A 16,342-nucleotide genomic window follows, 5' to 3' on the forward strand; every position below is an offset into this window, starting at 1 on the left:
CATGGTGCTGAATGCAGACCAATACACTCACTCATCATCTCGGTCTCTCTCACACACATGAATGCACACGCAGACCGATTTCCTGTCATTATGTCAGATAACATGTGGGGCTGGCGTGGGTGTGTGGCTACTCCATGGAAATGAGCTAATGTACAGTTGTCCTTGTGGAAGGTGGACTAGTGCTTCATATAACCCTCCAGGTGCCCTTGGTTGCCCAAGGGCTTACGTAACCCACTTGGAGTAACTCAGTGATACTAAGTCCCTGGTAGTGACACTAGAGCCAGGGTCAGAGGTCAACATCTGCCCTTGGAGAGAGCATCTGGTGTACAGCAATCAAGGTTGTGTTCATGAGGGCACAACTGATTTTTTTTTTGGTGACAAAAAAAAAAGAATGTTATCCCTTCCTTGTTTCAGTACATTTTTATTGTGTTTCGTTTCTAGTGAACATGAACCTGGACAAAGAGTTGAATGGGAGAAAACTTTACTAGGAAGAGAGAGGCTCGTGTTTCTCCGTCTCTGTTTCTTATCTCTTTATGCCCTTTCACTTCTTCCTTTTCCCGCTATACTCATCTCTCTCAATCTCTGGGAAGAGAAAGGCTATTGTTTAAATCTCTCTCTGTCCTGGTTTCTTTCTCTCGATCTTCTCCTCTTTCACTACCACTCCTTCCTCTGAGCTCTACTCATCGCTCCCTCAAGCTCTGGGAAGAGACATCTGTGAGTGTTTGATTGTCATGCTTGTGGGCAAGGCTCTGTCCCAATCCCCTATTCACTGGGCTTCAAGACGTTTTTGTCATTTTTAGAAGTTCACAGAAAGGATGACCGTAAAACACCATGGTCACACCACGGTCCACTGTCTAAGTGCAAACTTTGCCGAAATGCCAGTATAGACCCCATCGCAGCATCACTGTGGTCCTGTTCTATGCAGCAAGCCCAGAAATGAGCGGCAGAACCGAACTTTGCTTTAGGCACATTCAGTCAGCACTGAATCTATTGATGCGGACGGCTGTGTCTTTTACAGTAGGAACTTTGGGCAGTTGTTCTCCACTCCATAACATCTTGTCTTGATACACCATATGACCTGTGATGTTTCCACTTCCAGGCAGCGGCCTGTCCATCACTTAACTCTCATACTGCCACACAGTCTCTCCCAACCCCTGGGAAGAAGAAGCAGACACTGAAGTGATTTCCCTGACATCTTAGAATGATTTCTGGAGGACCTTCACAGCAGAGAAGTGTGTTTCGGGTTAGTAGTATCCTTGGGTTATGTTCTGTAGAATCCTCCAGAACAAATCTGAGAGTAAAAACAACCCTGATGCTTTTGAAGAGTGAGAGAGATTTCATCAAGTGGAATATCATTAGTCTTGTCATCAGGCTAAATAAGTAACATAGGAAGGCATTTAAGAGTACAGCAATATAAATCTCAGCCCTAAGGACCGCTGTCGATGTTTGTTTGTGTGTTCCCAGAGAGCGTGGTTTCTGGAGTGTATGTTGATACTCTTCCCCCACAGCTTACACAATCCCCGGGCACCTGGGGTTCACCACTAAATTCTAATTCTAAAAACTTGGCACATGAAAATGATCCCTGCCATCTGTTTCTACAGCACGTTGTAGACACTACGCACGGTCTGACCACGCTGGGTGAACTCAACACATCAGCCAACTATGCTGTCACCATCGTGGCTTTCTGTGTGCACGAACAGTCGAGTTGCAACCTCTCTTGCGTCACATGACGAGGTTCAAGGTGATATGAATCAACCTGCCTGAAAGCAACACCAACTGGCGCAGACAGGAGAGGAAGTGAGATAGACAGAAGGGAGGAAGTTGGTGAGGGTGTGAGGACGGAAGTTATCTTGGTGATTCACCTGCTTGCACAGGCATGCACATGCAGACACGTACACCTACACACACACACACACATTAGACACGTAAACAGGAGACTCTCTAACATACACAGAAAAATACACTTCCGTGTTCTTTCCCACGCAGGATAACATACACAGAGATGCATTTACACACATTTCAAGTCTTGTATTGCATCCGTAAGCTACTTCATACCCCGATATATGCATGTCTAATATGGACCAGCTTGAGGAAAGAACTAGAAGACTTTACTGTTGCTCTGCTCTGGTTTCGTAGAGACCCAGCCATTCCCCTGGGTCTCTACAGCAGCAACAACAACCAAAATACTATGAATAGTCACAAAACGTTCCAACTTATATAAAAGGACAACCTGAGGGTTATAGCCAATAGACACACTCGAAATCGTGTTCACGCAGAGTGTCAGGTGCGAGAAGGTGTGCTTTGTGAAAGGCAAATGAAGGAACGTTAAAGCATGAGACTGTTAAACGAACAGCGGAGCAATTTTGACTGACTGAGTTAACACCTCTGCAACATATTATGGAATCTCTTCCAATAACCTGGTTATTCAGTGGAAAATCTAGAACTATCGCTTTCCTGTCAATTATGTTCAAAACTACAACTGAGAATGCAAAGGTCCACTTAAGCACAATGGTCTCACTTCTCCACCACAAGAGAAGTACATTGTATTTTTGTTGTACATAATACATAGATTTTACAGATTCCCCCCTCTCCATTCAGTTAGTTAGTTAGTTAGTTAGTTAGGGTTAGTGATTTGTTCATTTGCTACTACCAGATGTCTTCTTTGAAAACAGCACTTAGAAGAGGACACATGTCAATGACGTAAGTCTGTCAGTTTGGACCTGGGCTATAATAGTATTTGACATGTTCTGGAAATAGTCCCAAAAGTGCACTGTGCACCCATCTGTGTCCAGTTTGACCCAGGTCTGGGATCATTTCCTTTTCTCCTCTATTGTATGTTACCAGTCCTGAAGAGAATTGTGGCTATAGGCTTTTCATTCACTAAATCAGTGGAGTTCAGATAGAAAAACCCACTCATGTGCATGTGTTTTTATTTATGGAACGTTGCACATCAAGATAGAGGATGAGAATGTCAAATGTTTTTTTTCTGATCCGCATTAGCCTGGTTAGGTGACTAACCTACATGTAAACAAATAATTTCAAAGCAGTAAAAGGGAGTAGGCCTATGCGTTTCTGTTCGCTTGGTTCCTTCTCTGTGTGCAAGCTAACTAATTACATTGAAACATTGTAGATAACGCCAGCTCTCACCAGCTAGAATAAAATAGGCTTAGATTATAACACAGCGGGTCCAGACTGCTTCTCATTGTGGACTACAGGTAGGCTATATGATGTTAGTATTGTTTACATCTTCGTCAGCGACCTAACTAGGTTTATAATAGGGTGTTTTTTTCACGCAGAGTGGGCTGCTCTCTCCATCCACTCCTTTATGAAATAGTTCTGGCCAAGGTGCCTGTACTAGCATAATATTCAACTGAGAGTTGGCGTGAGCACTACTTGGAGGAAAACGTATTGTGACATTCACTGTGATAGCATGATGTGATCTTCGATCGACAGTGATAGTCTAGCCTAATTTGTTCTGTAGGCCTAAGTGGGGCTATAGAAACATATGCGTATTTTCAATAGGCATGTGTCGCTTTGTCAAACATCGAATAGAACTAATGAATAACACGACATTCCTCGCATCGTATGCAGGTCGAAACCCAACAAGCTCTTACAGACTAAACAAGACCACGTACATGTTTACTAAATCGGTTGATGCGGCAAGAGGCGCAACAAAACAGCTGTCAACAGAATTACAACGTATCCGTCACATGGTTGCGCGCTGCTACGACCACAATGTACTATTATTTGCGTTTCGTTTTCGACTGTCTTTTACATACCCTTCTCCGTTTAGATTGAATCAAATGCATCCACAATAAGAGGCTGTGATTTTGATGTGTAGTTTCTCTTCTCGTGGACAAGAACGTTTTTTCTTCCACGGGTTTGACGTTGTTTTCACAGACTGCCTTCGTAAAAAAATGTATGTCTCGTTGCTTCCTGTTTTAGGTACAGTGCTGATTGTTTCTTCGGGGTGGGGCGGAATGTTGATACTCCGCAAAGAAATGTGGGCAAAAGAGCAGAGCATGCCCGTACACGCACGCACTCGTTATTGTGATATCTGTATTCTGTATCACGAGACACGTTCGTTCAAGGTATGTGATAGAGTGGTTGCTGCACTTGACAGTTAGTGAAGAAACCATATTTTGTTGTAAAACATGGTATGCCGGGCAACACAAACTGCTGCAATGTACTATATTTCTTTAAAAGGCAAAGCATGTCATTACTGCAGATAGGATAAGATTCATACACAGGCTTTAAATAAAATGGAATTGGACATTGTGAATTCTGTTTCTTATTCGCATCAGTTAGGGCCACTAATTGCACAGTATTAATTGCACAGGAATTAAAATATTGTACTGATCCTCGCTATTTGAGCCACGTTACAATTCTCAGGATCCGACCCTTTTTTTTTAAACACTGACATTTGTGGAAATGTGAAATTAATGTAGGAGAATATAACACATTAGATCTGGTATAAGATAATACCATCATCTTTGAAACGCAAGAGAAAGGCCATAATGTATTATTCCAGCCCAGGCACAATTTAGATTTTGGCCACAAGATGACAGCAGTGCAAAGTTTTAGACTGATCCAATGAACCCTTGCATAGCTGTTCAAAATGTTGTATCAAGACTGCCCAAATGTGCCTAATTTGTTTATTAATAAATTTTCAAGTTCATAATTGGGGGACGACAACACCGATCCCGTAGAGGTTTTAATCCGATTGGTACGATGTGTAGGCTGTTTGCCTTTTACACCAGCCACCTGGGTTTGCTTTCCTGTCCCGTTGTTCGCTACACTGGGGCCAGAAGTAGGATGATGACCGTGAGGCCATTGGAACGCACAACCGTACATGTGAGGGGGAAGCAGTCGCTTGAATCACAGGGACATGCCTTCCTGTTTGGAGGGTGCAGTGTAGCGATCTGAAGCATGTAATAATTTGTTAGAAACTTTTACAATCATATTGGCGCAATGAGTAGGGTGTTTGCCTTTCATGCCAGCAACTTAGGTTCATTTCCCTGCCCTAATGTTTGCTACAATGTTATGTACACTGAACAAAAATAAGAACACAACGTGTAAAGTGCCTCCCCCCAAGTTTCTTAATCTGAAATAAAAGATCCCAGAAATGTTCAATACGCACTAAAAGCTTTTTTAGATAATCCACATGACAGGTGTGGCATATCATATCATTACACAGGTGCACCTTGTGCTGGGGACAGTAAAAATCAGAAACTTTCTGTCCAAAAATGATGCAGAAAAATTAAGCCATGCTTTTGTCACTTCTAGGTTAGACTACTGCAATGCTCTACTTTCCGGCTACCCGGATAAAGCACTAAATAAACCAGTTAGTGCTAAATACGGCTGCTAGAATCCTGACTAGAACCAAAAAATTTGATCATATTACTCCAGTGCTAGCCTCCCTACACTGGCTTCCTGTCAAGGCAAGGGCTGATTTCAAGGTTTTACTGCTAACCTACAAAGCATTACATGGGCTTGCTCCTACCCATCTCTCTGATTTGGTCCTGCCGTACATACCTACACGTACGCTACGGTCACAAGACGCAGGCCTCCTAATTGTCCCTAGAATTTCTAAGCAAACAGCTGGAGGCAGGGCTTTCTCCTATACAGCTCCATTTTTATGGAATGGTCTGCCTACTGATGTGAGAGATGCAAACTTGGTCTCAACCTTTAAGTCTTTACTGAAGACTCATCTCTTCAGTGGGTCATATGATTGAGTGTAGTCTGGCCCAGGAGTGTGAAAGTGAACGGAAAGGCTCTGGAGAAACGAACCGCCCTTGCTGTCTCTGCCTGGCCGGGTCCCCTCTTTCCACTGGGATTCTCTGCCTCTAACCCTATTACAGGGGCTGAGCCACTGGCTTACTAGGGCTCTTTCATACCGTCCCTAGGAGGGGTGCGTCACTTGAGTGGGTTGAGTCACTGATGTGATCTTCCTGTCTGAGTTCTCCTGTCCTATCCGGTGTCCTGTGTGAATTTAAGTATGCTCTCTCTAATTCTCTCTTTCTCTCTTTCTTTCTCTCTCTCTCGGAGGACCTGAGCCCTAGGACCATGCCTCAGGACTACCTGACATGATGACTCCTTGCTGTCCCCAGTCCATCTGACCGTGCTGCTGCTCCAGTTTCAACTGTTCTGCCTTATTATTATACGACCATGCTGGTCATTTATGAACATTTGAACATCTTGGCCATGTTCTGTTATAATCTCCACCCGGCACAGCAAGAAGAGGACTGGCCACCCCACATAGCCTGGTTCCTCTCTAGGTTTCTTCCTAGGTTTTGACCTTTCTAGGGAGTTTTTCCTAGCCACCGTGCTTCTACACCTGCATTGCCTACCTGGGCCTACCTGGTTAAATAAAGGTAAAATTAAATTTAAAAATTGCTTGCTGTTTGGGGTTTTAGGCTGGGTTTCTGTACAGCACTTTGCGATATCAGCTGATGTACGAAGGGCTATATAAATACATTTGATTTGATTTAAAAGGCCACTCTAAAATGTGCAGTTTTATCACACAACACAATGCCACAGATGTCTCAAGTTCTGAGAGAGCATGCAATTGGCATGCTGCGTGCAGGAATGTCTTTCAGAGATGTTGCCAGATAATTGAATGTACATTTATATGCCATAAGCCACCTCCAACCTTGTTTTAGAGAATTTGGCAGTACATCCAACCTGCCTCAAAACCATAGACACGTTTATGATGTCGTGTAGGCGAGCGGTTTTCTGATGTCAACATTGTGAACAGACTTTCCCATGGTGGCAGTGGAGTTATGGTATGGGCAGGAATAAGCTATGGACAACCAACACAATTGAATATATTTCCTTCTTATTGCATTTGAGCCAATCAGTTGTGTTGTGATAAGGTAGGGGTGGTATTCCGAAGATAGCCTTATTTGGTTAAAGACCCAGTCCATATTATGGCAAGAACAGCTCAAATAAACAAAGAGAAATGACAGTCCATCTTTACTTTAAGACATGAAGGTCAGTCAATCTGGAAAATTTCAAGAACATTGAAAGTTTCTTCAAGTGCAGTCGCAAAAATCATCAAGCGCCATAATGAAACTGTCTCTCATGAGGACCGCCACAGGAAAGGAAGTTACCTCTGCTGCAGAGGATAAGTTCATTAGAGTTACCAGCCTCAGAAATTGCAGCCCAAATAAATGTTTCACAGAGTTCAAGTAACAGACACATCTCAACATAAACTATTCAGAGGAGACTGCGCGAATCAGGCCTTCAAGTTTGGTTTGCTGCAAAGACACCAATAAGAAGAGACTTGCTTTGGCCAAGAAACACAAGCAATGGACATTAGACTGGTGGAAATCTGTCCTTTGGTCTGATGAGTCGAAATTTGAGATTTTGGGTTCAACCGTGTCTTTGTGAGACACAGAGTAGGTGAATGGATGATCTCTGCATGTGTGGTTCCTACCGTGAAACATGGAGGGGGAGGTGTGATGGTGTGGGGATGCTTTGCTGGTGATGTATTTAGGCACACTTAACCAGCATGGCTACAGCATTCTGCAGCGATACACAATCCCATCTAGTGTGCGCTTAGCGGGACTATAACTCTGACTCGCTTAGCGGGACTATAACTCTGACTCTGATTACACACACCTGGTTCCCATTTCCCGTGATTAGTATGTTATATAAACTCAGCAAAAAAAGAAACGTCCTCTCCCTGTCAACTGCGTTTATTTTCAGCAAACTTAACATGTGTAAATATTTGTATAAACATAAGATTCATCAACTGAGACATAAACTGAACAAGTTCCACAGACATGTGACTAACAGAAATGGAATAATGTGTCCCTGAACAAAGGGGGCGGGGGTCAAAATCAAAAGTAACAGTCGGTATCTGGGAGATGACCAAGAACCTGAATGTCACTCTGCAAAGCTCTAGAGTTCCTCAATGGAGATGAGAAAACCTTCCAGAAGGACCACAATATCTGCAGCACTCCACCAATTAGGCCTTTATGGTATTGGCCAGACTGAAGCCACTCCTCAGTAAAAGACACATGACAGCCTGCTTGGAAAAGGCACCTAAAGACTCTTAGACCATGAGAAACAAGATTCTCTGGTCTGATGAAACCAAGATTGAACTCTTTGGCCTGAGTGCCAAGTGTCACGTCTGGAAGAACCCTGACACCAGTGGCAGAGACTGGGAGACTAGTCAGGATCGAGACAAAGATGAATGGAGTGAAGTACAAAGAGATCCTTGATGAAAACCTGCTCCAGAGCGCTCAAGACTTCAGACTGGGGCGAAGGTTCACCTTCCAACAGGACAATGACCATAGGCACACAGCCAAGACAACACTGGAGTGGCTTCGGTACACGTCTCTGAATGTCCTTGAGTGGCCCAGCCAGAGCCCAACCAATCTGACAGAGCTTGAGATGATCTGCAGAGAGGAAGGTGTGATACAGGTGTGCCAAGCTTGTAGCGTTATACCCAAGAAGACTTGAGGCAAATTAATTGCTGCTTCATCAACGTGCCGAGTAAAGGGATTGAATACCTATGTAAAATGTGATATTTCAGTTTTTACTTTTTTATAAATTAGCAGACATTTCTACAAACTTGTTATTGCTTCGTCATTATGGGGTATTGTGTGTAGATTGAGGGAAAAAACAAATAATTTAATCCATTTAGAATAAGGCTGTAACCTAACAAAATGTGGAAAAATTCAAGGCGTCTGAATACTTTCCGAAGGCATTGTACATGTTTGTGAGAGACTCACCTTTGCACAGAGAGGATAGTATTAGTGTGTAGCCCAAACGATTCAGACGTAACAGACATAAGTTGGCAGAACTGCTCTACCGACTTCAGAGTCTCCTGACCTTTGTAGAGGTCATAGAGCAAAATGGACAGATGCTACAGATGGTTTTCTGTGGAGACAGGTTTTCTGGATGTCACATGATTTGACTGTTCTAGCTCTGTCACCTGTTCTATGATTTGTTCTGTCTTTTCTGGTGGATTAAACTGAAATTGCAACCAATTTTCTATGGCTTGTTTAAAAAATGTGTATTTTGGAGATTATTTTGTTTTCAAATAACCGAAATTGAATGAGGAAAAAGCCATTCTTGAACATGGGGTGAGACATTCTTACTAATTTGTAAATAAAGCCAGTTTGTTATTAAGAATGATTTATTTCTGTTTTTAGAGGGAGAGAAACCAAAGCCCACTGTCGTCTCATGGGACTCCGGTCGCGGCCGGCACAGGTATTGAACCAACATCTGTAGCAACGCAATCTGCACTGTGATGCAGTGTCTTAGACTGCTGCGCCCCTCGGGAGGCCCCATCTAAAAAGTTTCTAATGCTGATCAATTGCCTTGCACAAAGTATATATTGTCCTGCTAATAGCCCCTAATGGTGCTGTACAACGTGACCGGTCGGGAGTAGGCTACAGTACCACAGTAAGAGCAAAATAATCCTATAATTTCCACACCCTAATTGTAGCCTAACCAATACCCAAATGGAGTTTCAGTGAAAATAAAAATCTCATTGATTTATCAAGACCAATCCCCATGCTTGTCTCAGAGCAGCACTGCCTTGACCTCTGAATGCTGTCTTTTCCCCCTTCCACTTGCCTCCTTCATTAATTTTGAAAGAGTATTTCCCAGTAAGCAACAATTTGTTTACCTTCATTAGCCAACTTTGTTCCAACATTTCTGTCATTCAGTGATATTTATTTCCATAGTAATTCGTTATGGATCCATATGGAAAATGACATGTGTAAGAGACGGTAACTTTTAGAGACTATAATACATGGTGTCCAGGTCAGGATAACCAAAACATGTATTTATTAAACAATGTTGATATTTATTTATTTTGACCTAAAGCCATGAATGAGTGAGTCACTTAGCTTTATGTAGGTGCCGAGGCTATATGACTGTGCCATCAACTTGATTATTTAGCAGACATCACTTGCTTACATTCAGTCAAGACATATATCTTAAGAATATCATGGAATATAATTGAACATTTTAGTTTCTCTTAGAATAAAAACCTTAGTGTAACAACAGCTTTATTAAGTAATACTGACGAGTAGTAACAACAAAATATGTGTCTTTTTCCGGATATGCACGTGCAGGACAGAGGAATAGCAATACTTACACTATTGTTCTAAATTCAATCACCTTCTTCATCCTCATCATTCAGTTCATTGAAATTCAAATTTGAAGTTGTGCACAGTTATCAGTTTCTATTTGGTTTATGTCGCCCATTCATTGTCAGTTAGAGACACATTAGCGCCTTGGGACCCAAAAGCATAATCAGTGCTCTAACTCCCCCTTGCGCTGGTCTGGAGCAATGAAGCAGTGACGCAAGGTACCGTACTAAACCACAAATGACCTCTAAATCCCGCAGCATAATCTCAATACTTTTAGTTGAGCAACCACTGTAGGCGGATGCGATGGGATTGAGACGCATCAACAGTATCATTGTCTGTTTTGACACATTCACGAGTAGTGTCCACGGTCGAGCTTCTTCAACTAGCTCAACCTCATACGAACAAAAAGAGCAAGAAAGCCACGCCATATTAGCTAGGTGTTGGCAATAAGTGCACACACCTGTTTTATGTTCTACATGCTTTAAAATGAGGTTCACAAAGTAAGGCCGCAACATTGTCAGCTCTGGAGAGCTCTTGCACTATAGAGGGCTAAATCGACAAGTCTCCTTGAAAATATCAGTTTCACTTTTAACAATAATTGTTGCTATATTAATTAATTAATATTTCACTGTACATTTCGATTATTTGTAAATGATGTCGCCCTGTGATAACCCATACACCCTTATTGTAAAATAACCAAGTCACATCAAGGTCTTATGAAAGAAATGTACAGGGTATTTATTTTTCCAATTCCTGAAAAGACTATACTTGAATTCTAATTCAAACCCAGAATTGAAATAGCTCATTTTATATCTGTTTGGGGGCATATAACACATTGAAGCATATAACGCAGTAGACCCACAGGATCAGGTGTTCAGAGACAAATACAAAACAATTAGTCATTCACTTTCTATTTCCTTGAAAGTTTGTGCTTTTCTGCCCCGCTATAACTGTCAGATGGAATCAAATTACACAATAAATGTTAAGAAAAAAAAGTATGGAAGAAATAGGTTGTAATAACTGATATTCTTTCTGAGTTCCAGCTCAGACAAGGAAGCATGTGTCCAAAGATCTCTGGTATGATTAATTTGCAATAGAACATACAGCAAGCCATACAATCTTGGGTCGTATTCATTAGTGCACACAATTGCAAAACATTGCAACGGAAAACAAAAGCGAGCGATTCATATTGAACAATTTGAGGTACACTAGTCCCTCTTGGTGTCAGTAGGTTTTCTTCCATTTGGTGCCAAGTGAATACGACCCTGAACAACCGCTTTATGGTTATTACAGGAATCTGTGTTTGTCACTCATCAATAATGACCAATTCAATTATGCTGATTGGAGACTTTTGGACACAGGTGATGTGTCTTCTGTTCAGGTAACCTAGGAGCAGGAAATATAGAGATTGCAAACAGAGATTTTCCATCTCACGTTACTCTGTTTTATTGTTATCTTCCTGCGTTGATAATCAGTCATCACTATCAAGAAGGCCTGGTTTCTCCTTCGGGAGGCAATCATCTAGAGTGTGTGTGTGTGTGTGTGTGTGTGTGTGTGTGTGTGTGTGTGTGTGTGGAGGGGGGGTGCTAAAACCACCATTAAGACAGGGCTTCACGTTGATTTGTGAATTATCATTGTGTTATTGACGCTACAACCTAACACTATTATTTTTACCATCTGATTGAGATGGATATGTGTTCAGTTGGCTATGGTCATTGTTCTCACTATTGTACATTTGCATATGGCTAAAGCCTCAATAAGTGGGCTTTACAAGTGAGCTGCTGTTATGTTTCCTCTATGTCTGCCACTTAGGAGACTGTACTGATACCAGAACTGTATGCTGGTAGTCTATAATGCCCGAAACGTTTCCTGCATGCTGCTAGCCAGCTAGCTTCCTTTCCTGGACAACAACAAGCAGGTAATTGCCATATCATTGGAGTCGGAGGCACCTTCACATCAGAAGCAGTGATTAAGGTGCTCTGGAAATAGTGAGTCTCCCTCAGAACACTCAGGCAATGTCCACTGCAACAACACCGGAAGAAAATTGACAGGCCATTCTGGGGGTTTTCCACCTAGTGCTCAGAAAGACTGTAATGGGCATTCTAACTGTAGCTAGGTGAGCCAAGGATGAAATAGCATAAAATAGAGGCACAACAAAGCTCTGATATTTGACAAAATGACAGACCAATCACAGAGGGAAACAGTCTTATTTGTGGTGCGTTGCCAGCAACACGGGTGTTCCCAATTTAGCTTTTAGTGCTCACAGTCTAGTAAACAGTATCTGTTGGTTGTCCAAACCAAATATTTGCATATACATTCTACATACTTATTTGATTGTAAAGGTTGGCTTTTATTATTATTGCATGTTCGCTTCTGTAAGTACAGCTAATGCTCACATCTACTAAGGATTCAACTAAGTAGTTCAGTTAATCAGCTAATCAATTACTAGTTCAGTTAATCAGCTAATCAATTACTAGTTCAGTTAATCAGCTAATCAATTACCGTCACAGCTGCTTTAGACAACCTTATCTCTTCAACATAGAATAGCCCCATCTAGTGGAAGTCAAATTCCATAGTAACCATGTGGTCCATTTTTCTATAACCTATAATCTCAGTTATTTGTTTGGCCATATGAAAAATTCTGAAAAAGGTTGATGCTGATAAGTTGCCAGTGTAAATGGATGTTGTATTCATCAATCTGTTTGAAGTGTATTGAAGAATATTCTTAAATGAATTGTGTTCGTTTGGTATGTTGGTGCGTGTGTTATTGATGTTGTACGTTGTCCTGTCTCAAAGTTTTTTTTTTCTCTCTTTCTGAACCATGAACATCATCTGGAGTCATAAGGCTTCACATAAACCAGATCTAAAATCAAATAACTATATAAACCTTACTGTTTACTTTCACTTTGAAATATATTTATTTGACAAATAATCTTTGATTGCCGTCATTTGTTTGGTGTCAATCTGTTTACATCATTCCATTTGAATCTCAATCGCATTAATCCCAGCGAATAAAACCTGCATGTTATTGATCATGTCTTGTGAAAATAATAGGACTGTCTAAAGTACATTTTCCTTGAGTTCTTTGAATGACAGAGTGCAGTAAACAATGACATTCAGCCAAATGAAGAATAAGCTATAGCTTATAAATCAACTCTCTCGTCCACAATGCCTTTGTTGTCTGTGAAGCAAAAGGTCTTGAAGCCAATGGAGTGGTTCTGACTCAAATGGCAGGTTTACTTCATGCTGCCTTTGTTGTTGATGACTCTTTGCTGATGTGGGTGAACACAGCTGCATGATTGGGGTGATATGGGTGCTGTGTGGAAATGTGTGTTTGGGCATGCACTGATAGCTTGGCGCTAGCTGGGCTGAGAAAAGCCACTCGACCCTGACCCAGGACGATGAGGGAAATACACGCTACCTTGCATCGTGGCTCTGTTACCATAGCTTCTAGGGCAGCGCTTGCTGAACTTCTGGGTCCATTCCATTTCATCTCCCAGCTTAGGCCAGCGCCATAGCATTAACACAGGCATAGAAAAATAACCCCCAGAATGCCTGGAGGTCCCGAGAAGAGATGGTGGTCAGTTCCATCTCAATTCCAGTTATAGCATGATTATTGTTGTTCTTTGATAGCTCCAGGTATATTGGTAAATCATTCCCAAGAGCTCTATGACACCCCAACAATAGGCCACAGCAGGGTTTGTGTCACACTGTCTAATCTTAATTAACATTCACTATCTTGGACAATAGGTCATAACTCACAGTGTACTATAGAGTCCCATACGCTACCAAGGAACTGTAAAGCCCCACATAGTGTGTTTGTGTGTGCGTGCATGTGTGTGTTTGTGTGTGCATGTTACGAATCCCTTTTGGCCCGACAGTCTAGGGGAGGGGGGGGGGTAACGAGACCCGTAACATAACTCATGCAAATTATAATAGTCAAAAAGTAAGAGTGAGAACGAAACAACCACAGACAACTAAATTACCGTCAAACACTCATGGTTTATTTGAAAACACACGGTAAATGGGGGGAGCAGGAAAAGGGGCTGAGCTGGACCCAAGGAAAGAAATAATAAGTATCCAAAAACACCCCTAAGCTAGACAAGCCTACTTCACCAACAGCTAACTAACTAAAAATGCAGTGGGTGGTCCGCCCAGTTCTAACTAGTGTTTTTATACAAAGTATTCCTACGGGTAATGTATGCCCATGGGCGACTTATCTTGGTACCCCCTTTTCCCACCGTCAAAAAAACACCATGACAAAACTCACAGGTGGGGACAAAGTGACATGTAGTTGCAAAAAGCAAACAAGAGATCTACAGACAGATGGCATTGATAGAGAGATCTACAGACAGATGGCATTGACAGAGAGATTGAGCTCTAGAGCAAACAACAGACAGGGTTTTTAAACCAAGGGAAAGGGAATGTGATAGGGTAATGGAAACAGGAGGAGGTGTGTCTTCTGATTAGCGACTGATTGATGACTGATTGGGGAATGATGATTGCCACCTGTGAGGAGAGAAAAGAAATACACAGGATACCTGTATCCGTAACACTCCCACCCTTAAAAGAGCAACCCTAGGGGGGAATTGGGACCAAAGTATTACAATGAACACCCACAAGAACAACAACAAAGTCAACCTTACTAAACATACAAAAATCATCCTTTTTACACACGAGACAAAGCATCTGCTAATACATTTTCAGAACCTTTTTTATGCCGTATCTCCAAATAATAATTTTGCACAATAAGGGCCCAACGCATTAGGCGCTGGTTCTGGTTGTACATCCGATGGAGAAACACTAAGGGGTTATGATCAGTATATACAATCACTGGTAGGGCACTGGAACCAATATAAACTTAAAAGTGTTATAGAGATAACAACAAAGCAAGAGCTTCTTGTTCAATTGTCGCATAGTTTGTTTGACATTTGTTAAATTTATGAGAAAAATAACAAACGGGATGATCCACTCCACTCTTGTCCTGCTGCAGTAGAACAGCACCAGCACCTCTGGTACTAGCATCTACCTCCAGTTTAAACGGTTGTTCAAAATCCGGAGCAGCAAGTGCAGGGCTATTACATAAGAGTGCTTTAGCAGATTCAAAAGCTATCTTACAATCATGGGACCACTCATAAGCTCTAGCCGGACAGAGCAAATCGGTTAATGGAGCAACTACCGCAGAGGAATTGACAGAAACTACGGTAGTAGCCAACCATCCCTAAAAAGCTGCGTAGCTCTCATCTGGTGCTAGGTGCGGGGAATGCAGTTATAGCCAAGACCTTGGCATCAACAGGGCGCACCTGTCCATGGCCGACCTCCTTGCCGAGATAGGTAACAGTAACCTTCCCAAACTCGCACTTTGTCAAGTTCAGGGTTAGAGAAGCAGCTGCCAACCGTTCACATACTACCCTTAGAGAGTCAACATGATTTGACCACAGACGAATAAATTACTAGGTCATCAAGGTTTGCACTACAATTGGGAACTCCAGCTAATACAGAGTTAACCAGTCATTGGAAAGTGGCTGGTGCATTTCGCATCCCAAAAGCCATGACTGTGTACTGTAGGAAGTTGTCTGGGGTCACAAAGGCAGAAATCTCAGAAGCACGTGAAGTTAACAGAACCTGCCAGTAACCTTTTGCAACTTAGTTACATACTTAGCAGCACCAACAGTGTCGATACAGTCGTCCAGTCTGGGTAACGGGAATGAATTTGGCATTGTGACAGAATTTACCTTTCAATAATCTGTACATAACCTGGACGTACCATCAGGTTTAGGAACCAGAATGCAAGGAGAACTCCAAGGGCTTGAACTTGGCGTAGCCAGGTCATTCTCCAACAAACATCTCACCTCATCCCTCATTATCTTCCTCTTGGAAGCTTTGATACGATATGGGTGTTGCTTGATAGGTGTAGCATTTCCAACATTAATGTCATGTTCCAACGTGTTTGTGCGAGTAGGAACGTCATTAAAGAGACATGGAAAACTGTGCAGTAGCCTCCAAATATCGTTGGCCTGTCCGTCCATTAAATGAACCAGACCTGACTGGAGAGAGACAGCAGCATTTCTGAGTTGGGCAATCTAATGCACTGCTGCCGAGTATTGCACAATCTCCATCATCAATATGACAGTCCACTATCATAGCAGTAGAAGCAGAGGAGAATAACCTGACTTGGTTTTCCTGTTATCTGACATGTGTGGCATGTCCGACAGAACTGAGCCACATCT

At 42.1% G+C, this 16,342-nt stretch overlaps 1 protein-coding gene across 1 annotated transcript in view; it reads right to left on the reverse strand.

Moving 5' to 3' along the window:
* The window catches only part of LOC112232298 (myelin basic protein), a 45,270-nt gene extending 41,299 nt beyond the window's left edge, over positions 1 to 3,971 (reverse strand). The window contains exon 1 of the mRNA XM_024399254.2: positions 3,780 to 3,971. The gene's annotated coding sequence lies outside the window, so the exon portion shown is untranslated. The remainder of the gene's footprint in view (positions 1 to 3,779) is intronic.
* Between the last annotated feature and the right edge of the window lie 12,371 nt (positions 3,972 to 16,342).

Source organism: Oncorhynchus tshawytscha, linkage group LG03 (assembly GCF_018296145.1).
Source record: "Oncorhynchus tshawytscha isolate Ot180627B linkage group LG03, Otsh_v2.0, whole genome shotgun sequence".
Taxonomy (NCBI): domain Eukaryota; kingdom Metazoa; phylum Chordata; class Actinopteri; order Salmoniformes; family Salmonidae; genus Oncorhynchus; species Oncorhynchus tshawytscha.